The 24,855-nt window shown below is 40.5% G+C and overlaps 2 long non-coding RNA genes across 3 annotated transcripts in view; one reads left to right on the top strand and one right to left on the bottom strand.

The window, feature by feature from the left end:
* The window catches only part of LOC129634781 (uncharacterized), a 50,288-nt gene extending 41,961 nt beyond the window's left edge, over nucleotides 1-8,327 (bottom strand). The window contains exon 1 of the long non-coding RNA XR_008705896.1: nucleotides 7,840-8,327. This is a non-coding gene — a long non-coding RNA (uncharacterized LOC129634781). The remainder of the gene's footprint in view (nucleotides 1-7,839) is intronic.
* Nucleotides 8,328-8,430: 103 nt separating this feature from the next.
* LOC129634798 (uncharacterized) lies at nucleotides 8,431-14,125 on the top strand. 2 transcript variants are annotated; one of them, XR_008705912.1, is made up of 3 exons: nucleotides 8,431-8,684; nucleotides 10,378-10,464; nucleotides 14,027-14,125. It is a non-coding gene; the product is annotated as an uncharacterized LOC129634798 (long non-coding RNA). The 2 variants fall into 2 exon arrangements; XR_008705910.1 differs by lacking the exon at nucleotides 14,027-14,125 and adding an exon at nucleotides 10,704-10,866.
* Nucleotides 14,126-24,855: the final 10,730 nt, after the last annotated feature.

The raw sequence follows: 24,855 nt of genomic DNA, 5'->3' as shown, positions 1-24,855 counted from the left end.
ATACCTCCCATTTGCCATAATCCAGCTATATAGCTTAGTGAGGCTGAGGGCCTAGGTATGTATGAACAGGTTCACTTCTGCCAACAACAAACAAAATAGCAACAGCCATAACAATTAAAAAAAAAAAAAAACTACTCAGACTTTAATGTACACAATCAAATCACCTGAGAATCTTGTTTAAATGAAGATTCTGATTCAGTAGGTCTGGAGTGGGGCCTAAGAACACATTTACAGTAAGATCCCAAATTTGTACTTGCTGCTGGCTCTTGGAAGATACCAGCATAGAGGCAGATTTATGATGTTTAATAATAGAAGCCACCTGTGGCTACTGGGCATTCAAATGAAGCCCCCCAAAAGAGATGTGCTGTGAGTACAAAAATACACATCAGATTTAAAAAATTTACCATAAAAAAGTTAGTGAAAGTGTAAGTCGCTCAGTTGTGTCCAACTCTTTGCAACCCAATGCAATTCTCCAGGTCAGAATACTGGAGTGGGTTATCCTTCCCTTCTCTGGGGATCTTCCCAACCCAGGGATCAAACCCAGATCTCCCGCATTGCAGGAAGATTCTTTACCAGCTGAGCCACAAGGGAAGCCCAAGATAAGAGTGGGTGCCTATCCATTCTCCAGTGGATCTTCCCAACCCAGGAATCAAACTGGGGTCTCCTGCATTGCAGGCAAATTCTTACCAACTGAGCTATCAGGGAAGCCCTAAAAAAAAGTTGAACAGGTCATTAAACATTTTGTATTGATTAAATACTGAAAATTTTAGACCTATTACATTAAATAAAACATCAAAAATTAAACATTGAAAAGATATTTTAGATATAATGAGTTAAATAAAACCTTATCAAAATGAATTTCACATTTTTCTTTTTTAAATGAGACAGCTATAAATTTTAAAATTACATATGTGATGTACAGCAAAAAAACATTCTCTGTTTTTCAACACACTAAGATGGCCAAAGTACACGTGTGTGTACAAATATATGTATATATACACATATACACACACATTAGATAGAAATGACAAAAATCTATATATAAGGATACACATATATCTTGCCACACCTGATAAAGAACCTCTTTACTTGCCTTTGTGGATGGGAAATAACTCTATTATCGCCTCGAAACAAGTGATGAATCTATTAAAATGTTTTCAACTATAAGGAATCAAACTATTTATCAAACTAAGGGGAAATGAGTAAAATAAGATTAGATTCTGGAGTGCTTCGTTTAGAGATTCTAACTTCATTTCAATTCTCTTAGCTCTGGTTCAATGTTCAGTCAAAATGACCCACTAACAACTGAAAAAAAAAAAAAAAATCCAGAGAAAGAAATGATCATCTCCTGAAGTCTCTATTTTAAGGAAACTTTTCCAGAAACTTACTCTCATTTCCACATTCCAAACTAAGTCAGACTCCCAATTCTAAACTAATCTCTGCGGCCTAAAAACTGACATATTGTCTTTACCATAGACACAATGTCCCAAATCACTGATAAGAGCAATAGCTTGAACAAATCCTGGCCCACCCCCAGGAAAGTGAAGTCAACCCTTCACAGGTCAAGAAGTAGGATGGAGGAGGAAGAACTCATTGTCAACCAAGGAATGTGGAACCCCACTCCTGATTTAAGGCGTAGAGGATTCTTTCCTTTTTGTTTGTTTGTTTGGTTTTTTGTTGTTGTTTTGGCTACACTGGGTTTTTGTTGCAGTTCATGGGCTTCTCTAGTTGTGGTGCTCGAGGGCTTATTTTGCCCCATGGCATGTGGTATCTTAGTTTCCCAATCGGGGATCAAACCTGCACCCCCTGCACTGGAAGGCAGATTCTTAACCACTGGACCACCGGGGAAGTCCCTACATAGAGGATTATTATTTGGGGAAAATTACACCTGAGAGGGGTGAATGTTTTTAAATCCCCCAAATACATGAAAAAAGTTTAAAATAGCACTCAGAATTCACTTAATAGTAAAATACTGGTGACTTATCCTCTAGACATTTCTTTAGGCATCAGTTCAGTTCAGTTGCTCAGTTGTATCCGACTCTTTGTGACCCCATGAATCACAGCACGCCAAGGCCTCCCTGTCCATCACTAGCTCCTGGAGTTCACTCAAACTCATGTCCATTGAGTCGGTGATGTCATCCAGCCATCCAATCCTCTGTTGTCCCCTTCTCCTCCTGCCCCCAATCCCTCCCAACATCAGAGTCTTTTCCAATGAGTCAACTCTTCACATGAGGTGGCCAAAGTATTAGAGTTTCAGCTTTAGCATCAGTCCTTCCAAAGAAATCCCAGGGCTGATCTCCTTCAGAATGGACTCGTTGGATCTCCTTGCAGTCCAAGGGACTCTCAAGAGTCTTCTCCAACACCACACTTCAAAAGCATCAATTCTTCGGTGCTCAGCTTTCTTCACAGTCCAACTCTCACATCCATACATGACCACTGGAAAAACCATAGCCTTGACTAGACAGACCTTTGTTGACAAAGTAATGTCTCTGCTTTTAGTATGCTGTCTAGGTTGGTCATAACTTTCCTTCCAAGGAGTAAGCGTCTTTTCATTTCATGGCTGCAATCACCACCTGCGGTGATTTTAGAGGCCCCAAAAATAAAGTCAGCCACGTTTCCACTGTTTCTCCATCTATTTGCCATGAAGTGATGGGACCAGATGCCATGATCTTAGTTCTCTGAATGTTGAGCTTTAAGCCAACTTTTCCACTCTCCTCTTTCATTTTCATCAAGAGGCTTTTTAGTTCCTCTTCACTTTCTGCCATAAGAGTGGTGTCAACTGCTTATCTGAGGTTACTGATATTTCTCCCGGCAATGTTGATTCCAGCTTGTGCTTCCTCCAGCCCAGCGTTTCTCATGATGTACTCTGCATAGAAGTTAAATAAGCAGGGTGACAATATACAGCCTTGACGTACTCCTTTTCCTAATTGGAACCAGTCTGCTGTTCCTTGTCCAGTTCTAACTGTTGTTTCCTGACCTGCATATAGGTTTCTCAAGAGGCAGGTCAGGTGGTCTGGTATTCCCATCTTTTTCAGAATTTCCCACAGTTTCTTGTGATAACACACTCAACTTTAACCCTTTTTTCTCCTATACAATCTGCTGTAGACATTTTTAATGCTAACACATTTAAGTCAATATAATCATTTTTGGCCAGCTATAAATATTCCATTATATATATATATATATATATATATATATATATATGTAATTCAGAACTTTCTAATCAGTGTACTATGCCTGGGCTTCAGATATACCTTCAGATTTTGGTCTGCTAGGTCCTAAGAGCAGACTTTTTGGAGGGAATGATGCTGAAGCTGAAACTCCAGTAATTTGGCCACCTGATGCAAAGAGTTGACTCATTGGAAAAGACTCTGATTCTGGGAGGGATTGGGGGCAGGAGGAGAAGGGAACAACAGAGTATGAGATGGCTGGATGGCATCACCAACTCAATGGACGTGAGTCTGAGTGAACTCCGGGAGTTGGTGAAGGACAGGGAGGCCTGGAGTGCTGCGATTCATGGGGTCGCAAAGAGTCGGACACAACTGAGTGACTGAACTGAACTGAACTGAGGTCCTAACAGCAGGTATTATAGGAAGAACCATGGACTCTCAAAATTCATCTGCATTAGCCCTATTTTCTGATGGCCCTCCTAAGTCATAAGTTTTGTGAAACACAGGCACTATTTTTGGATAGTTATGCTCTTTCCAAACTTTCATTATTAGAAGCAAATCATTATAAACAATATTAGCCACATACTTTCTCAGCTGAGGGATCTGATAATAGAAATTTAGACCCTTGTATTTTCAGCAGGTTTATAAAGGCTGCAAGAAAAAGACATGTGTAGAATTTTATTAGAGAGATATGTGGAAATATAGAGAAATAGTGATTATATCTCCATCAGCTCCATTGTCTTCCTTCCTAGGCCTATGAAATTCTCAGTGCAGCAAGCATCACAAAGAATAGTCAAGTTCATTTGACACCACTCGGGATAACAATTAGAATATAAGTGACCTATTTCACTAGGTTCATTGGTATTTATACTTCCTAACATAATAAAATAGTTATTGTGAAACTAAGAAAAAGCTCAGTGGCAAAGAATCTGATTGCCAGGCAGGAAACGCAGGTTCAATCCCTGGGTTGGGAAGATCCACTGGAGAAGGAAATAGCAACCCACTCCAATATTCTTGCCTGGAAAATCCCATGGACAGAAGAGCCTGATGAGCTACAGTCTATGGGGTGGCAAAGAATTGGACAGGACTTAGCGACCAAACAATAACAACCACATTCAGTGTGATGAAAGTACCAGAGCCACAGTAGTATGGGACAATCACAACCAATTCCCAAAACAGACCTCTATGAGACAATGGCTACTTTAATGATCACCCACTGACGATCTAAGTTCTGGGTAGATATTTGCCAAGAATGTGCCTGAGATGCATAAATAGCTCAGCACTATGTACTATCCAGCCTAGTTCTTTCATAGGGTTTATCATTCTCATACAATATACAGACATAGAATCAACGGGGTCAATGACAGCTTGATGTTAAATTCTGTAGAAATTGATAAATAAGCTATGAAGTTGTGATGACTTATTGGGATGATTAAAATATAATTTTATGCATCATTGGTTTGAGCAAAATAGATTCTGCTTCTAAAAGGAGCCCATAATATGCATTCTGCTTGAAAAAAACAATCAGAGCTTTGTGTCTAATGTTAAATATATTCATGTGAAAAATAGATTTTAGATGAGCAAAACATGCAGAATAGAGACATGCATCAATACTCATTTTCTCCTGCATATATTGTCAGCCACTTGTTTTCTGAATCAACAAAATGGTCCAGATCTGAACTGGCTCCCTAGGTAAACTTTCAAGTACATTTTCTTCCACAAATATTGTTTTAGGTCATACCCTGCGCATACAACAAGGATGCAAGATGTATATGCCTCCTGCCTTGAAAAAGCATGAAGTCTAGAGAGAGATAAACAGGTAAATAGGCAATTACTACACAGTATAATGGGCTTCCCAGGTGGCTCAGTGAGAATCCACTTGCCAATGTAGGAGATGCAGGAGACACAGGTTCAATCCCTGAGTAGGGAAGATCCCCTGGAGAAGGAAATGACAACCCACTCCAGTATTCTTGCCTGGGAAATCCCATGGATAGAGGAGCCTGGCCTGCTATAGTCCATGGGACCGGAAAGAGACACAACTGAGCACACGCACAGTGTAACAGGATGTCTGGCTGGAGAACAGCAAGCATGGTGGCCTCTAACCTAGACTAGGGAGGTATAGCATCTTATCTGATCTGATGAAAGACTTAGGAGACGGATGGTCTGTTAAGGAGTACAGTATGTGAAAAGCTCGGGAGATTACAGAAAATAGATATTCAGGGAACTGCCAATATCCAGACATGGGTAAACACAAAGTCTACACGGGAAACGGTATAACAAGAGGTTAGAGAATTAAGCTGTAAACAAGAAGCCCATTACATTTATTTGAATTTAAAATAATCAATTTAAATAAAAATTTAAAAAATCATTATTTATTTGAAATCCAACTTTAACTGGGTGTCCTACATTTTTATTTGTGTACTGTGGCAAACTTAACAGGCAGCCACTATAGAAGTCTAACCAGGGAAATGAGAGGATGTAATTCAAGCTTTGGGACGATACTACTGAGTGTGATACAGAAAACATATCCATTCGTTCATTCACCTTTGACTGGATTGTTGAACAGCCATCTTACATACTAGACAAAGCTTTAGATTAAAACACACACACACACACACAGGATACCAAAACAAAGAGCAGTGCCTCCTGAGTAGCAACCTCCCTGTTTTTGCCAACTAATTCCTTCTGTATTGATACTTTAGAGGTAACAGACTGACTATGGAGTAGATTCACTTTGACTATGGAGCCAGAGCGCCTGGATTCATCCTTATGCTCCCTTTATTCATGAACTGTGTGACAATGAACACAATATTCAGCCTCTACGTGTCTGGGGGTGTGAAGTAGCAGTATAATACTGCTTTATGCAAACTGTGACCAAATGACAAAGATATGAAAAGTCAGACACAGGAAAAAATGCCAGGAAAGCATCAACTCTTATTATTATCATCGACAATTTTTTTTTTCCAAGTAGAATCAGTGTAACTTAAACTTAAGTAAAATAAATAGAAAACTAAATTTTGCTACCATGAACATAAAGTAATTTTAAAAATAAATACAACAGCAATCATACAGGATTTATTATTTTATAAAATGACAATAAAACCTATTTTTAAAATATAACTGTCATATCTTATAGAAGACAAAAGTGAGGCTCCAAAGGGGAAAGATTTGTCCTGAAGTCAGAGGGTGACTTAAACACAGAGCTGGGAATTTATGTTCATTAATAAATGCAGAGGTTTCTCTATTATATATATATGGTTGCCCTACCACATGCCTCTAATATACACACCCACAAAGCTGTGTAGCCTTGAGCCGCCAATGATGTTAAAAATCTTTTTAACTCCAGTCTCACTGCCTAGTTTCCTGTCTCCGAAACACACACACATACACCACTACATCTACAAATCATTATGTCTCTCTGGCTTCCCATTTCTGAAACACACATACATACATACATACATACATGCACACACACACACACACACACACACACCATTACATCTATAAATCCTTATACCTCTGGCAGGATCCCAGGTTCCAAGACCTTTCTTAGCATTGGATCCCTTTCTTTTTTTACTTCCATTAGTGCTTCTCTTTTTTACTCCCTCTTTCATTCCTCTTTAGCTTTTTCTTCTCCTGAACCTCTGAAAGTAAGGAAGGTAGGAAGTAGGCTTAATCAGGAGGCTTAATGCAAAGACAGACAAATGTTGCAACTTCTGAAATCAAAATATTTGCTCACATACCACCTAAAATTACTCTGCCTGACACATTTCAGAAACCTCTGCCACAAAGAATTCTGTCCTGAAATAAAGGGGGGAAAAAAAAAGGCAAACACAAACAAGGTAAACAGCTGAAGCCCCAGTCGGCTGACATTGAGAAAGCACCATCTCTCCCAGCAGCCAATGCTGAAGGCCAAGGACAAAGCTTTTATTCTTCCCTGGCAAGCCTTTTCACATGCAGTGATGATTTATGAACATGCAGAATAAACAAAGTCCTAATGATGCCACCGCACTTGCCTAGCACCGTTTGCCTTCCCATATTTATTTGCTAGATTTTACAAGTCAAGGCGGCCCTCATAAAGATTTTGATAAAACAATGTGATTCATACCTGGATGGCTGCAGAGAACATTTAAAATACAAAATCCATTTAGTACCGATTAGCCTTAGAACATTATTTATGTAATATGTCACAATGGCAGATATTAGAAAGAACATTTTTCTCTTTCCTTTGCAACAGTTTATCAATCACCCTTGCTTCTGACAAGCCCTTAGGAGAAGAACATTTATCAGGGTGTATTAGAAGACGCTAAAAATAAAAGCTGAAGTGAGTTTTATAAGGAGAACACCGGCTGATTGCAAAAACTTGAGAAATTCCTGTTTAGTGGCCACATCACTGCAGGCAACAGGAGAAGGCAAGCTTGCAGAGATACACTGGGAGTGCTCTTAAGCAGTCGGAAGAACCCTTCTGGAGGCTTCTTAAAACTTGTAAAGTGCAGAGTTGAAGGAGTTACACAATACAATGATTAATACTTGGCTTCCAACAAGACACAGGAAATGCATCGATAATTCCGGGCTTTTCAAACTTGCAAATGTCACAGAATTCAGATTACCCAGGAGTCAAACAAGTAATAAAAGCCTCACACAAGGTTTGATAATATTTAGTACTTACACAATATGGTTCTATTCATCTCGAAAACGGGGCGGGAAACTCTCTTCGCATTGAGAGCAGCAACCTAGAGGTCCTAGAGCTCACTCCGCGTTTCCTCTCCGCAAGTCCTCTCATTCCCTTAAGGCCTCTACTCCATGTTTGGCAGCAACCGTTTTCTGGCCTGGCCTCCAGGAGCCTAAAAACAAAGCTTCTCAGTACTGGAAACATATTAAAATTACTTGGGAAGCTTTTAAAAAAAGAAATACTAAACCGCACTCAAAGCTATCTAAATAATGCCGTCAAGTAGTGTGCGGCTCGCAAACCAGCCCCCATACACAGAGGACAAGGACAGATCTAAGAAAGAGGCAGTCAATCCAGACGGCGAGACGGCAGTTCTGAGAAACAAGGGAACTTAACGAACAAGGCCCATCTGCGACGCCACAAGACACGAGATCTCCACACCTACCCCCAATCTTCCAAGTTTATACTGATTGCTTAAGGGGTTTCAGGCCTGGATGCCCCAGGTGATTTCAATAGCCTAGTGCTCCCTACAGGCTGCCTCCTTGTAAAGGGATGCGGGAGCGGTGGGCGGAGCTTATATTCCAAGGATGGAGCGGGTCTGGGGAGCTTCTGTGGGTCAGCCTCAGGGACAACAGGCAGGTCCAACCTCTCTAGGATCTCCCCCAACATTTTACTCCTTGGAACTAGCTCTCACAATTTTTCACCCCTCTGAGTGGTCAGCATGGGCTTTCATTAGCTTGGAGGTGGCTCCTGTGGCCACTACCTGGCTGCATTGGAGGTGGAGGCCACAGCAATTGTGTAGGCACAAATAAGAGAAAATCCAGATTATAATAATAATTCCCAAGGTAAATAACTGCCCCCTCCCCCCTGCCTCCACCAAGAGCCCTGTGATTGGAATCACTGACTTAGGAGGCTGGTAGTCTGATCACTTAGGGTATTCAGTGTGTCCTCATGCGATTTAACAAAGATGATATGTTAGGAGACTTATCAAGTATAAACACACAACACTCTGTTTGGATAATGGCACAGGTGCATCCCTGCAAGGCACTAATAATGTCTAAGGCCATTGACAATACTGTAGTTTATAGTAAGAAACATATGTTGAATCTCTGTCCCAGTTTCTGGCACAGAACTCCTAAACTTCTTGGAATTTCCTAAGTGATCAGAGAAAGCAGAGAAGGAAGGTGTCTTTCATTATATTAATAAGATGACTATTGGCTCCTCCTTAAGGAAAGGGAGCTGGTTGCCAGGAGAACTAACTACCAGCTTAGAGGTTTGGAAGTTGCAGTCCCACCCTCTTCACCTCCAGGGAGGAAAAGAGGGACTTGAGGTTGATTCAGTTTCGGTGGCCAATGTTTTCATCAATCATGCCTGTGTAATGATACCTCTATAGAAGCCCCAAAGAATGGGATTCGGAAAGGTTAATGACCACATGGAGATTTGGGGAATGTGATGGGAATGGAGAGGGCATGGAATCTCTGTGCCCTTCCCATACTCCCTGCCCTGTGCATCTCTTCTACCTAGCTGTTTCTGAATTATAACCTTTGTTAATAAACCGGTAAATCTCATAAGTAAGGTGTTTTCCTGAGTTCTGTCAGATGCTCTAGCAAATGAATTGAACCAGCTGGTATCCCAGAATTGTTTATTGGTGTTAGAAGTCCCCCTCTCATGTTGGGTTATCCTATTTTGAATGACATATTTTCTTATTAGAGACATTTCACTGTTTGCTGGCTATCATTTAAGGCTCCTTGGGTGAATTTATTAAGGGCTTCTGTGTGTGTTACATTGTTCTGCAGGACACTATAGAGGACAAAGCAGTCAGATGATCACACCAGTCAAAAAGAGAACATGCTCAGTGAGATCCTTGGGTATATATGATCCTATGTACAAAGCAGAAATAGAGACACAGATGTAGAGAACAAGTGTATGGATACCAAGGAGAAAAGGGAGTGCAGGAAGAACTAGGAGATTGGAGTTGACACATACATACTATTGATACTATGTATAAAATAGATAACTAATGAGAACCTACAGTATAGCACAGAGAACTCTACTCAATGCACTGTGGTAACCTGAGTGGGAAGGAAGTCCAAAAGGGAGAGGATATATGTATGTGTATAGTGGGTTAATTTTCCTTGACAGTAGAAAATAACACAAACTATACTCCAATAAAATTAATTAAAAATAGAATCTTTCCCTAAATGCAAAAGAGAGAGAGAAAGAAGGAAGGTGCTCACCTAGCCTTGAGGAGAGGGAGGCTGGAAATTTTTAAGATAGGGTAGATTCTCTCCTGTGACCAGAGAAATTTAGAATGCAAGATGTTCAGCCACTCAGGTAGAAGCCAGGATCAAAGATCTTACCACACAACCACTGGGTCCAGTGTAGGTCCCATGTTATGCCATCTGGATGGCACAACCAGCCAGTCACTAGCCTTCAGTGTGACAGAATGACTACACAGTTTCAGTGACATCCATGACCTCATATCCCTGGTGCAACTGGGTTGTTCTGTTTAAAGTAAGTTTTCTGTTCTCAATTTAGGGGTGTCAGATGCTCAAATGTCCACAACAAGGGATGAGCCACATGAACCCATCTCAAATCTGCATACAACTACCAGTGCCTCTGAAGGTAATATTTTTAGGGTCCTTCTGGTCAGCAATTGATGGTCTGCATATATAATTTCATTAACAGAAAAACAATACTATGCCCAGTGTTACTGATATTGTGTGCCACAAGCCAGGTTTTTGGATCAATGGTGGTAATATCATATGAACTGAGTACTAGTCTTATTCAATTGAGTACTGCTGCTGCTGCTGATGCTGCTGCTAAGTCACTTCAGTTGTGTCCGACCCTGTGTGACCCCATAGATGCCAGCCCACCAGGCTTCTCCAATCCTGGGATTCTCCAGGCAAGAACACTGGAGTGGGTTGCCATTTCCTTCTCCAATGCAAGAAAGTGAAAAGTAAAAGTGAAGTCACTCAGTCATGTCGACTCTTCACAACCCCATGGACTTCAGCCTACCAGGCTCCTCCACCCATGTGATTTTCCAGGCAAGAGTACTGGAGTGGGTTGCCATTGCCTTCTCTGCAATTGAGTACTAGTCTTACTCAAGTCTTCAGCTTTTTTTTGTTTTTCCTTTTGTTGTTGTTCAGTCGCTCAGTAGTGTCCAATTCTTTGTAACCCCATGATTGAAGCAGGCCAGGCTTCCCTGTCCTTCACTATCTCTCAGAGTTTGTTCAAACTCATGTCCATGGAGTTGGTGACCATCCAACCATCTCACCCTCTGCCGCTCCCTTCTCCTTTTGCCTTCAATCCTTCCCAGCATCAGGATCTTTTCCAATGAGTCAACTCTTCCCATTAGATGGCCAAGTATACTATTTTATAGCCTTCTAATCTTCACCCTGAAGTGGTGATATCTACTATGCCAACCCTGAAGTATAGAGAGTTTTAAAAAGTCAAATACTCAGGTCATATTCAATACCTATTACATCACAAGCTGTGGAGATAAACTCAAGTGTAGTGTTTTGTAAAGCTCCTCAAATGATTCCCACGTACAGTCAAATTAGTGAAACAATGGTCTAGACCACTGCATCTCAAACTTGAATATGCATCTGGATGATTCAGGGACCTTATCTTTATGTAGATTCTATACAGTACATGGAAGCAGAACTTCTAGAAAGCTCCTAAGTGAAACTTCTGTTGCATTTCTGTGGACGGCATTTTGGGTAGCAAGAAAGGCCCTAAAGGAACAAAGGAAAACTACGTACATAGCCATTTTGCTGCTGCTACTAAGTTGCGTCAGTCGTGTCCTACTCTGTGCGACGCCATAGATGGCAGCCCGCCAGGTCCTCGATCCCTGGGATTCTCCAGGCAAGAATACTGGAGTGGGTTGCCATTTCCTTCTCCAATGCATGAAAGTGAAAAGGGAAAGGGAAGTCGCTCAGTCATGTCTGACTCTTCGCGACCCCATGGACTGCAGCCCCCCAGGCTCCTCCACCCATGGGATTTTCTAGGCAAGAGTACTGGAGTGGGTCGCCATTGCCTTCTCCTACATAGCCCTGTATTCATCAGAAAAACAAATTGTACGTTTGGGCTAGAGAGGACCCAGATCTATATCTCATGAAGAGTTATCTAAGACCCTAAAGCTCTTATATGGCACATCCCCATGTACTTTTCTATTAATTCATCTTTTCTCTTAGAAGATAAAGAAAATGGGTAAATAAAAGATAAGTTTTACAAGAGCAATTTAAAGTCATCGTTTGGGGTCCAGTCATACATCCTACCTGAATCCATCTACTATTTCCCTAGAGGAAAACAGCAAAATGTTCTTTGTTACTAAAATATGGAAGCGATGAGAAACCCAGTCTTGAGACTTGAGCCTCAAGATCTGCAGACTATAGGAATCACATTGTTAGTCTCCCATTGTAAATGACCATGAGTCTGACAGAGGTTAAAAACTGTCTTGGCTCAGATATTGTAGTAACAGCAGAATTGGGTATCAAAAAAATCCTTAAACTGCACAATCATGGCAGGAAGTAGCTGGGAATATCCATATTGCCAATACTCTTAGTAGATACTTTTTATAACTGTCTCCCTTTTTTTATTTTCACAGTAATCATCCTTATTCAGTTTTTTTTTTTCATAATCCTAACTAGTCCATTAATTTCCTGACTGTCCTGCCTATTCCATTCTCCTCTCTACTCCATATCAACCCCCAAATGTCTATGCAGATAATGTTACTAGAAGGCAGTTTTCGTTATCATGCTGTATTTAGAAATTATCAATGGTCCCCACTGCCACTAAAGTAACCATTGTTGAATGGCTCCAGTGGAGAAACCTCTGAGAAACCCACAAGTATGTTTTAAGAGAATGACCAGCTACTAAGCTTCCAGTGCACAGAGATCTCAAGCTTGGAGTAACAAGCGCAGCAAGCACCCAGACCCTGGTTTCTAATAACTTTCTCCAGTAAAATAAATCAGGGCTCCTAAGGAATGGCTAATTCTCAAGCCAGAGCAAGAAGAATGCATGGTGAGCCCAGAGCATCTCTTAGTGTCTTAGTGTGTAAAAGTAAAGAAATACTCAAAAATCAAAGGATGGGGCTTGTCAAAGGGACACAAGAGCCAATCTAAAAAAGCTGCCAGTGGCTGGAGGTGGAACAATTGAGCAACAAAATAAATCATGAGTAGAGTATTGTATTACAACACAAAATATAAAATAAATACACATGAGTTCATGCTGATATAAATCAATGAATAGATGGATAGATAGATAGGAAAATTAAAGTGGAGAAGAAGAAAATCTTCCTTACAGAAGAGTTCAAAATAATTTATATATATATACCAGAAAGTAAAGCTTATCATCTCTTCCCCACCTCTTTGAGTATGGCTGACTGGGATAATCCCATGGACAGAGGAGCCTGGCAGGCCACAGTATATTGGGTCACAAAGAGGCGGACATGACTAAACAACTGAGCATGCACATACTCAGACCTTAGTGACTTACTTCTGAAGAACAGACAATATAACAGGGGAAAAAAAAGCAGTTTCACAGTGCGGAACCTGGTGAACATGACCTTGGTCAGAGAATCAAGGTTAACACCACCAGGAATAACGTAACTGAGCAGGACCCTATGAGTCCTTCCCAGAACAAATCTCCCACATGTCTTCTGCCTACCTTTTGTCTGTAGCAAATCTTTAGTCAAAGAATAAATTTAATCCGAGAAGTGAGCAAATGTAGAAGAAAGGAAAACAGTTGTGCAAGACAAAATAATAATAATTTAGCCATTAAACAAAATCAAGGACATTTAATTCCTCCTCATGGGCTATAGTGGAGAAGGCAATGGCACCCCAGTCCAGTACTCTTGCCTGGAGAATCCCATGGACAGAAGAGCCTGGTGGGCTGCAGTCCATGGGGTCGCTAAGAGTTGGACACAACTGAGCGACTTCACTTTCACTTTTCACTTTCACTTTTCACTTTCATGCATAGGAGAAGGAAATGGCAACCCACTCCAGTGTTCTTGCCTGGAGAATCCCAGGGACAGCGGAGCCTGGCAGGCTGCCATGTATGGGGTCGCACAGAGTTGGACACGACTGAAGTGACTTAGCAGCAGCAGCAGCAGCAGCATGGGCTATAGATAATGTTCTCTATATGTTCTCTAATGTTCAGGCATATCCTTTGATCTGTTTGGCAGATACTAAAACCTCTACCAGGTAGAAGAAGTTAACTGCCTGCTGCCCACAAGCATTTAGACCCAAGGCTGGTTGGAACTAGAAGTCTGACAATATTGACTCTCCATTACCTCACCACTAACCAATCAGGAAAAGGTCCATGAGCTGATCGCATACCCCACCACTTTCCCTCACCTTGTCTTTTAAAACCTTTCCCTGAAAGCCTTTGGTGAGTTCAGGCCTTTTAAGCACTAGCTGCCTGGACTCCTTGCTTTGGTGCTCTGCACCAACATTGCACTTTACCACAATCCAATCTCAGTAGACTGGCTTTACTGCATGCAGGTGAATGGACCCAATTTGGTTCAGTAACAATAAGTCATGTTCAAAGCACTCACCCTGAGATAATGTGGTGATCCCTGTGGTTTTCTCAAAAACTCATGATTTCAGTCTAATTAGGAGAAAAATATCTGACAAACCCAAACTGAGGGACATTGTGCAAAATACTTGACAGGTTTTCCTTAAATCTGTGAAGGTCATCAGTAACAAGCAAAGACTGAGAAACCTTCATAGACCGGAGGAGATTAGGGATACATGACAACTAAATGTAACTGATATCTTGAATGGGAACCGAGAACAGAAATTGGACATTAGTGGGAAAACGTGAAATCTGAATAAAGTGTGAGTTTGGTTAATAGCAAGATAACCATGTTGCTCTCTTAGCTGTGACAAGTGTCCTGTATGATAATATAAGGTGTTAACATGAGGGAAAATTGGGTGAGGGGTGTATGAGAACTATATACCATCTTTGCAACTTTCATTTAAATCTAAAACAATTTTAAAATTAACTTATTTCTTTAAAAAAAATACCATCCATGTAAGAGACAACACTCTTCACCTTAATTAGCCTCCTCTCCATCTGGACTCTGACCCTGAAGCAGCTAAGAAATATGCAAGGAGATGCACCCAAAAAGAGAAAAAGTTTTACAGCTACACAGAGTCTGGTACAAAGAAGTAACTCAAAGTATATTAAAGAAAAAAAAAAAAAACGAATTAGAGATCATGTAAAGAACTGTGGAAAGAACGTGTGGAAATGGAATAGACAGTCTTAAGCTGATGTCACTGAGAAGATAAGATGGAAGGATAAAAAACCATACCATAGAGAGAAAATAATCTGTGCCATCAGTTCTCTGTGAAAATTGAGAGACATTTATTCTAACTGGAGAGTTCAGATCTATTATCTTAATAGAGTCTCACAAGAGTGTCTGGACAGATGTGAGTACTTCTATTTCATAGTTGAGGAGGCTCAGACACAGGAAGGTTAAATGCTTTACTGGAGGTCTTCCTGTGTCCTTGAAGAAAGATGTTAGCAGACTGCAGTGAAGGTGAATTTGTCCTAGGTCCACAACTCACTGATGGAACGTAAATGACATAAACTTTCCCATCTTTAACACCTAAGGATTTATTAATTAGCAAGTGTAGAAGCTGCCAGATTGTGGTGCTCTAAATGACAATGCAGAGGATCTATGACCTATGCCAACAGAAAGTGTTAAACCAATCCAGGCTTTTGAAGTTTGGAAATGTTTAAAATTTATTTATTTTAATTGGAGGGTAATTACTTTACAATATTAAGGTGGTTTTTGCCATACATCAACATGAATCAACCACAGGTATACGTGTGTCTGACCATCATGAACCGCACCCCCCATATCACTTCCCACCATTCCTCTGGGTTGTCCCAGAGCACCAGCTTTGAATGCCCTGCTTCATACGTCAAACTTGCACTGGTCTTCTATTTTACATATGGTAATATACATGTTCAGAGAAGGCAATGGCACCCCACTCCAGTACTCTTGCCTGGAAAATCCCATGGACAGAGGAGCCTGGTGGGCTGCAGTCCGTGGGGTCGCACAGAGTCGGACACGACTGAGCGTCTTCACTTTCATTTTTCACTTTCATGCATTGGGAAAGGAAATGGCAACCCACTCCAGTGTTCTTGCCTGGAGAACCCCAGGGACAGGGGAGCATGGTGGGCTGCCGTCTATGGGGTCACACAGAGTCGGACACGACTGAAGCAACTTAGCAATATACATGTTTCTATGCTATTCTCCCACATCATCCCACCCTCGCTTTCTCCCACATACTCCAAAAGTCTGTTTTTTACATCTGTGTCTCTTTTGCTGTCTTGGATATAGGGTCATCATTACTGTCTTTCTAAATTACATATATATGCATTAATATACTGTATTAGTGTTTCTCTCTATCTGACTTACTTCAATGTGTATATTAGGCTCCAATTTCATTCACTTCATTAGAACTGACTCAAATGCACTATTTTTTATAGCTGAGTAATATTCCATTATTATTATTGGAATAATATATATATTTTATATATATATATGAATAACATATATATTATTTTTATAGCTGAGTAATATTCCATGCTAGGCTGGAAGAAGCACAATGCTGAATCAAGAATGCTGAAATCAAGATTGCCAGGAGAAATATCAATAACCTCAGATATGCAGATGACACCACCCTTATGGCAGAAAGTGAAGAGGAACTCAAAAGCCTCTTGATGAAAGTGAAAGTGGAGAGTGAAAAAGTTGGCTTAAAGCTCAACATTCAGAAAACGAAGATCATGGCATCCGGTCCCATCATTTCATGGGAAATAGATGGGGAAACAGTGGAAACAGTGTCAGACTTTATTTCTGGGGGCTCCAAAATCACTACAGATAGTGACTGCAGCCATGAAACTAAAAGACGCTTACTCCTTGGAAGGAAAGTTATGACCAACCTAGATAGCATATTCAAAAGCAGAGACATTACTTTGCCAACAAAGTCCCATCTAATCAAGGCTATGGTTTTTCCTGTGGTCATGTATGGATGTGACAACTGGACTGTGAAGAAGGTTGAGTGCCAAAGAATTGATGCTTTTGAAGTGTGGTGTTGGAGAAGACTCTTGAGAGTCCCTTGGACTGCAAGGAGATCCAACCAGTCTATTCTGAAGGAGATCAGCCCTGGGATTTCTTTGGAAGGAATGATGCTAAAGCTGAAACTCCAGTGCTTTGGCCACCTCATGCGAAGAGTTGACTCATTGGAAAAGACTCTGATGGTGGGAGGGATTGGGGGCAGGAGGAGAAGGGGACGACAGAGGATGAGATGGCTGGATGGCATCACTGACTTGATGGATGTGAGTCTGAGTGAAGTCCAGGAGTTGGTGAGGCACAGAGAGGCCTGGCGTGCTGCGATTCATGGGGTCGCAAAGAGTCGGACACGACTGAGCGACTGAACTGAACTGAACTGAATATTCCATTGTGTATATGTACCACAGCTTTCTTATCTGTTCACTGCTGATGGACATCTAGGTTGCTTCCATGTCCTCGCTATTATAAACAGTGCTGTGATGAACACTGGGGTACATGTGTCTCTTTGGATTCTGGTTTTCTCATTGTGTATGCCTGGCAGTGGGATTGCTGGGTCATATGGCAGTTCTATTTCCAGTTTTTTTATGGAATCTCCCCAGTTCTCCATAGTTGCTGTACTAGTTCACATTCCCACCAACAATGTAAGAGGATTCCCTTTTCTCCACACACTCTCCAGCATTTATTGTTTGTAGACTTTTTGATGAGAGCCATTCTGACTGGTGTGAGATGGTACTTCATAGTGGTTTTGATTTGCATTTCTCTGATAATGAGTGATGTTGAGCATCTTTCCATGTGTTTGCTAGCCTCCTGTATGTCTTTGGAGAAATGTCTGTTTAGTTCTTTGGCCCATTTTTCGATTGGGTCGTTTATTTTTCTAGTATTGAGCTACATGAGCTGCTTCTATATTTTAGAGATTAATTATTTGTCAATTGCTTTATTTGCTATTATTTTCTCCAATTCTGAAGGCTGCCTTTGCACCTTGCTTATAGTTTCCTTCATTGTGCAAAAGCTTTTAAGTTTAATTAGGTCCCATTTGTTTATTTTTTATGTGAAGTTTGGAAATTCTTTTTTTTTATTATTTTATTTTATTTTTAAGCTTTACAAAATTGTATTAGTTTTGCCAAATAAAACAAACTGAATAATGTGGATAGAATTACCTAACAAGACAATCTGAATGCTCAGATTTACAACCAACCACTGAGCCAAAGTTTCTAAACCTTCTCCAGATCACAACTCAGACTCAGGCGCTAATGTTACTGTCTTCTTTCCTAGAGAGCAGCTCAGTGGTAGGCTGTTGGGATCTCTCACAAGAGTGCTACACCTCTGTGGGAAGAGGGAGATGGGCAGTGCACAGGCGGCAGGAGAGCTCCCTCTGATGTGGTGAATATCAATTCTGCTGCTCCACAAACCAGGCACCTGCTTGGCAAGGACTTGCAGAGATACTAGGAAAAAGGGCTCATGCAATTGTGGTCACCAGCCTTGCAAACTCTTCAGGTCAGCTGGCATTCCAGTTTAATCTATTTTTAAAAATCTCTTTTGAGACCAGGCACGCTTCCCAAATGAAAAAGCCCTGGGTTCTAAAATTAAACACTGACTGTTCTGCCTCGAGTCTTCTTCTCCTAAGTTAAAATGTTACCCTCTTTTTTGTTGTAATATTTGTCTAGAATCTATTAACATCATCATTCATCACTACTGCCACAATCAATCACAGCAATATTTTACCAAGTTTCTGTTCTGTATGAGATGCTATGCTAGTCAGTCTATGTGCATTATTTCCTTCAGTCTTAAAAAAAAAAGTCCCTACGGAACAAGTATTCCTATTATTAACCCCATTTTTTTTTTTTACAGAGGAAGAAAACAAGAATATTACTAGGAAATACAGGATGCTGATTCAAACACAGCTTCATAGGGTTTGCTCCAACCACTTGGTTAATGTGCCTTCAGAGTTTAGGATAAAACTGGTGTATTCTGCTCCTCACTGCATTACTGTACTGTACTGTAAGTCACTTCAGTCGTGTCCGACTCTGAGCGACCCCATAGATGGCAGCCCACTAGGCTCCCCCATCCCTGGGATTCTCCAGGCAAGAACACTGGAGTGGGTTGCCGTCTCCTTCTCTAATGCATGAAAGTGAAAAGTGAAAGTGAAGTCATTCAGTCGTGTCCGACTCTTAGCGACCCCATGGACTGCAGCCCACCAGGAGCCTCCATCCATGGGATTTTCCAGGCAAGAGTACTGGAGTGGGGTGCCATTGCCTTCTCTGCCTCACTGCATTAGGCTGGATTAAATCTCTCTCAGGTTCTAACTTTGACAACAGAATGTAAGCTCCAGGAGGGCAGATTTTTACTTCTTTTTTTTTTTTTTTTTTTTCTCTTCTTTTTCACTGCTATGTCCCCAGAGCTGGACAAATATGTGGCACAGAATGAACACTCAGGAACTTTGAAAAAAAAATTATATATTTGGCTGCATGGGGTCATAGTTGCAGCATGTGGATCTTCATTGCCTCATGGGGGACCTTTCACTCTGGCACACAGACTCTCTAGTGGTGGCATGAGGCTCAGTAGCTGTGGCCAACAGTATTAGTTGTTCCGCAGCATGTGGGACCCCAGTTCCCTTGCTAGGAATCAAATCTGAGTCCCCTGCATTGGAAGGCAGATTCTTAAGCCTGGACCACCAGGGAGGTCCCTCAATAACTTTTTATGAAGTGAATAATTAATAACACTTCATGGAACCAGTAAAACATATTGGAAAATCTTGAAACTTGGGAGTTTCAAGATTTTTATCACACAAACTTTCATCCTTACCAAGTAAATTGATTTTAGGCAGATTACAAGATATCTCTGACCTAAGAAAACAAACAGCAATTCTTTCCTCATAGGCAACTCTTGAGAACTAATGAGAAAACCTACACAAAACCCCACAAAGCTGGCACATTATGAGTTTCACTATAGCTACCTGTCAACAGAAATTTCATTTCATTGACTGCTTCTGTCTTTTGACTAGTTTTCTTATTGGAAATCATATAAATAAATTCAAATTAGTCTCATGATTAATCTGGCTTCATCATTCATTGGTCAAACCTCTTCTGTGAATATTCAACAGACACATTTGAATTCTAGTTTCAAAAACAAAAATAGCCTCACCAGGATCATCAACAGAATCTGTCTGAGTATAGATGATAAGCTAGTGTGATGACTGATCAGTAAAGAGCAAAGATGGGTCAGCCTTCATTTTAGGCAAGAGGAGAAGCGGGCATTCATGAGAAACAGAAGTTTCTCATTTGGAGGAAAAAGATATTGCAACAAAAAAGGCCTTTATGGTTGATGACACATTTCTTCTATAAAGTACCACAGAGATTAGGCTCTATTTTTTTCATTCCTTGAAAATGAAACAGCATTAGTTGGAATTCTCTGTAGAAATGTGAGTGTGTGTGTACGTCCAGTCCAAGATTTTGGCAAATAAAGAAAAACAATTTCTGCACAAATCACAAAACCAATGGTCTCCAAGGCAGGAAACGAAAGGTAAGGCTTCCACGAAACTCTTTTGTATTGCCAAGCACATCCAAAACTATTTGCCTGCTCCCGCTCCAAGAATTTTCTGTGTTCTTCTCGGCACCAGCCCAGTAGACCTGGAAGCCAGTTCCCCTGTGGCAAGGAGCTGGCGCTGAAGCTGATCAGTGTAATACAGGCTGCACATCACCAGCAGCGTGTCGACTCCCAACAGATGTTGCAGAAAGCAGTCCAGATTTGCCATCCTTTCCCTGGCAGAGCTCCTGTTTGCTCTTCTGAGGCCTGATGCTTCCTTGCAGTACACAGTGTCTGTCTGCACAGCAGATGTGATAGAGATGGCTATTTTTCTAAGCTAATTCTCCACTACTGTTTGCTGATTAAATCCCAAAATGTTCTCTGTAGAGGCTCCTCACCAAGAGGAGGGAACAGAACTTATTCAAAGCTGGTTATCATCTGACAATTTTAAATCATGCATTTGCTTTGCATGGAAAGAAATAGGAAAGGCATTTTATTTCACACTGAAAGTTGTTCCGCCTTGATAGGCTATGATATACAAGAAGGGGAACAAAATATGATTTGTCTGTGGCTGAAAACACTGAAATTTGTCAGAACTGCATTTAAAGGTGACTTTGAGTGCCTGTGAAACATACTAGGTATACTACACACAAAAAGACCCCCAAAGTGGCAGGTGGCACTGCTTTTCCCAAATACTAATTGTGTGTTCCTTTTGTGTGTTGCCTTCTGCTCTCTTTGCTGATATACTAACTACAGAAATGCCAATGTATAATTTCTATGGAAGGTGTACAGTGGTGAATATTTTCAATAAGTGTTCTCCAAATTCCCACCCAGAAGCATTTCCATGGACAAGACAAACTTCAGAAGAATTCAAGAAGTAGAATCTTTTCCATTTCATTGGCTGGTTTGGATAATTTCAGTTGAAATGAACAAGCATGACTATAGATTATCTTGAGGAAGCGGAGGATAGGCACAGCCTGGAGCTGAAGAGAGGACTGTCCCAAGTCCAGGTCAGCTTGAAAGGCTATCTCCTCACCCGTTTCCTCCTCTGGGGCTTCACAGCCTCTGTCTCACCAGAAGCCTCCTCTCAGCATGATGCACCCGTCTTCCCCCTCTGCTGGATCCCTCCTCTGTTCTCTAACCTGGAATCAAATTACAAGTGGATCTATCTGATACATATGCATTTCTCAGTGCTTCCCACATACGCACAGAAGTGAGCATAAGATGGGTGTCCTAAAACTGCTGTTCCCATCATCACTTTCTATTTCCTGGTGCCTCCTGTACCGTGATCATCTCACAGCACCAAGTATAATACTAGTATTTAGAGATACATATTTTCAGTAAAACATGGACTCTAAATGCATGCCAACTGCTTCATCTGGTGCTCTACTGAAGGAGCAATAGTCTGTTCCAAAACTAGAGGAAAATTATGTTATTGAGATTAATGAGAAACTATATGCTGGTCCCAAAGTGGCACCTTTGTAAGGGATTTCAAAGGTGAATTTGACTGCCTGTAGCACCAGCTGCCTTTAGGTACCAGGCTCCAATCCATGACTGCTCTGCACTTTTTTTATGCATCCTTATAACTCTGGGCCCTGATGTACTGCCACAGGTATTTTTGCCTTCCAAGTAATATCTCAGCCTCAAGTTCTAATTTCCAAACTCTTAAGGAGAAACTGATTGGATCATTTCATTTTTTATTCCAGAACATCAATCATTTTTTTTCCGACCAGCATCAAGATTGTTTGTGCATAAATCACGTGTTTGTTTCCAGTCTGATTTCTCAGGGCACAAGGACAGCTGCATGGATATGGCTGCCTAATATCAGGAATTTTAGACAGAACAATTTTCTGTAAAAATCTGTATGCAAGGAACATATGAGATCATCAGCCAAGGTATTTTCATTTCTAGAAGTTTGTAGTAAACCTCCCCAATAAAGTGTCAATATGACCACCTCTAAAGGTAAGTCAAGGCTATGGTTTTTCCTGTGGTCATGTATGGATGTGAGAGTTGGACTGTGAAGAAGGCTGAGCACCGAGGAATTGATGCTTTTGAACTGTGGTATTGGAGAAGACTCTTGAGAGTCCCTTGGATTGCAAGGAGATCCAACCAGTCCATTCTGAAGATCAGCCCTGGGATTTCTTTGGAAGGAATGATGCTAAAGCTGAAACTCCAGTACTTTGGCCACCTCATGCGAAGAGTTGACTCATTGGAAACGACTCTGATGCTGGGAGGGATTGGGGGCAAGAGGAAAAGGGGACGACAGAGGATGAGATGGCTGGATGGCATCACTGAGTCGATGGACTTGAGTCTGAGTGAACTCTGGGAGTTGGTGATGAACAGGGAGGCCTGGCGTGCTGCGATTCATGGGGTCGCAAAGAGTCGGACACGACTGAGCGACTGATCTGGTCTGAAAGGTAAGTGAATGTTTATTTCATAGAAAGACAAGCAGTTCAAATCATCATATTCAGTGGCTCCATGCTGTTAGCATCTATGAAGAGAAAGAAGCTCAGAGAAATAGCAAAATGGTCTTCACATTTATCAGCAGAATCCTTTCTGAAATATCTACTAAATTAGCAAACCAATACTATTGATATATGCCATGGGAGATATAGGATGTATTAGACATTGAATGGGCCCAAAATGAATTTCTTTTTTCTTCTTTTCTTTCCTTTTCATTTTCAGAATTTTCAGAGAATAATGAAGCCTGTATGGGAGATGAGTGCTAAAACAAAATAGGACCTGATAGCTCTGAAAACAGAGACAGATGAATCTGATGCTTTGGGACACTGTGGTTATGGAGCTATAATTTCCAGCTGGGGAGAATTTGTGAAGGAATTAGTAATTGATCTGGTTCTTAAAGGTAAGCAGGAATCATACTAGAAAAGGTGAAGAAGAGAGAGATTCTAAGCGAAGGCAATATTAGAATAGTTAATACTGGGGCACTGAGTGAATCAAAGACAACTGGGTAAAATGAGTTTGCATTGAAAGTATCTGAAATTTTGAAAGTCAGGAGAGGCAAGGTTTTCTACCTTACCCAAAAGTCCAGGGAACCCCAAACCAGGAAGTGGTGGGATCAGTTCCATGGTGATAAATCTGGAAGGAAGGAGAAAGATTTGAGGGCAGAGTAGAGATGGGCAAACAAGTTAACTTACTGCCAATTTACATCTAAGGAACTTATTCAACAGAGACAAACTCAAGTGTACAAAAAAAAAAAATCACTGCATTTCTATAATGTAGAGAAAATAATGGGCTATTTTCATATAAGTGCAGGTGTCTCTAATATGTCAAATGAAAAGAAGGTAGTTGCAAAACAATATGTATAAAGTCATCACAACTATATTTTTAAAATGCAACAAAGACTGTAATAAGAATAAACAGTGAGGCTTTGGAGTTAGCTAGGCAAGTTTAGAATTTTGGTTCAATCAGTTATCAGATAATACAACAGGAGTTGTATGAGAAAATGTATATAAAGTGCATGACATGCCACTGACTCACAGTAATTCCTTAATAAATATTAGCTAATTGTAATATATTATTTTGATAAAGATATATATATATAATTATATTTTATGGGCATAATAAAATCAGAAAATAACCATTGTTAACAGCTGGGCAATAATATTAGAGAAGAGGAAATTTTTTATTTTTACTTTATTCACTTTTATTTGACTTTGTTACCAGAAAAGTATATATTATTCTTATAATTAAACAGAAGTTGAATATTTTCTTAAAAGAAAATGATTATGTGATCTGAGCTTGAACTTCAGTGGGACAAAAGGATACATAAGAATTATCTCTAAATTGACTCGAGAAAGCACTTACACAGGGAATGGAAACCAAAGGCAAAGAAGAGGAAGAAATTAAAGATGACACAGATGCTTGGAGCCCAGATGCCTGAAAGAACAGCACTGCTTCCTAACAGCAGGGGAGAAGGAAGAGTTTGAAAGCAAAAGCACATCCTTTTTGTACTCTATTAATTGATAGTTATGTAACAATTACATAGCCATTCATTCTCTTTGTGAAAAGTTCTCCCAGCAGGATTTTCACTCCTTAACTGATGAGGAACCCAAATTAGAGGGGGGAAAGTTTCTAAGGTTAGTTTCTCTTTTCTTTTTTAATCTTCACCAGCTTTTAGTGATGTCAGCATCCCAGATTTGGCCATTGTAATAGGCGTGTAGTAGTACCTCATTGTTTTAATTTGTAATTCTCTAATGGCATATGTTGTTGAAAATCATTTCATTTATTATTTTGCTATATATATATCCTCTTTGGTGAGGTGTCTATTCAGAACTTGTTGAAGCTTGCTCAAACAAGGTTATTTTCTTACTGTAAAATTTTAGGAGTTCATCCATTTATTTTGGATTCTGGTCCTTTATGTCTTTTGCCCCTTCCAGTTCAAGATA

The sequence above is a fragment of the Bubalus kerabau genome, chromosome 1, assembly GCF_029407905.1.
Source record: "Bubalus kerabau isolate K-KA32 ecotype Philippines breed swamp buffalo chromosome 1, PCC_UOA_SB_1v2, whole genome shotgun sequence".
Taxonomy (NCBI): domain Eukaryota; kingdom Metazoa; phylum Chordata; class Mammalia; order Artiodactyla; family Bovidae; genus Bubalus; species Bubalus kerabau.
This window is presented reverse-complemented; position numbering and strand designations above follow the sequence as displayed.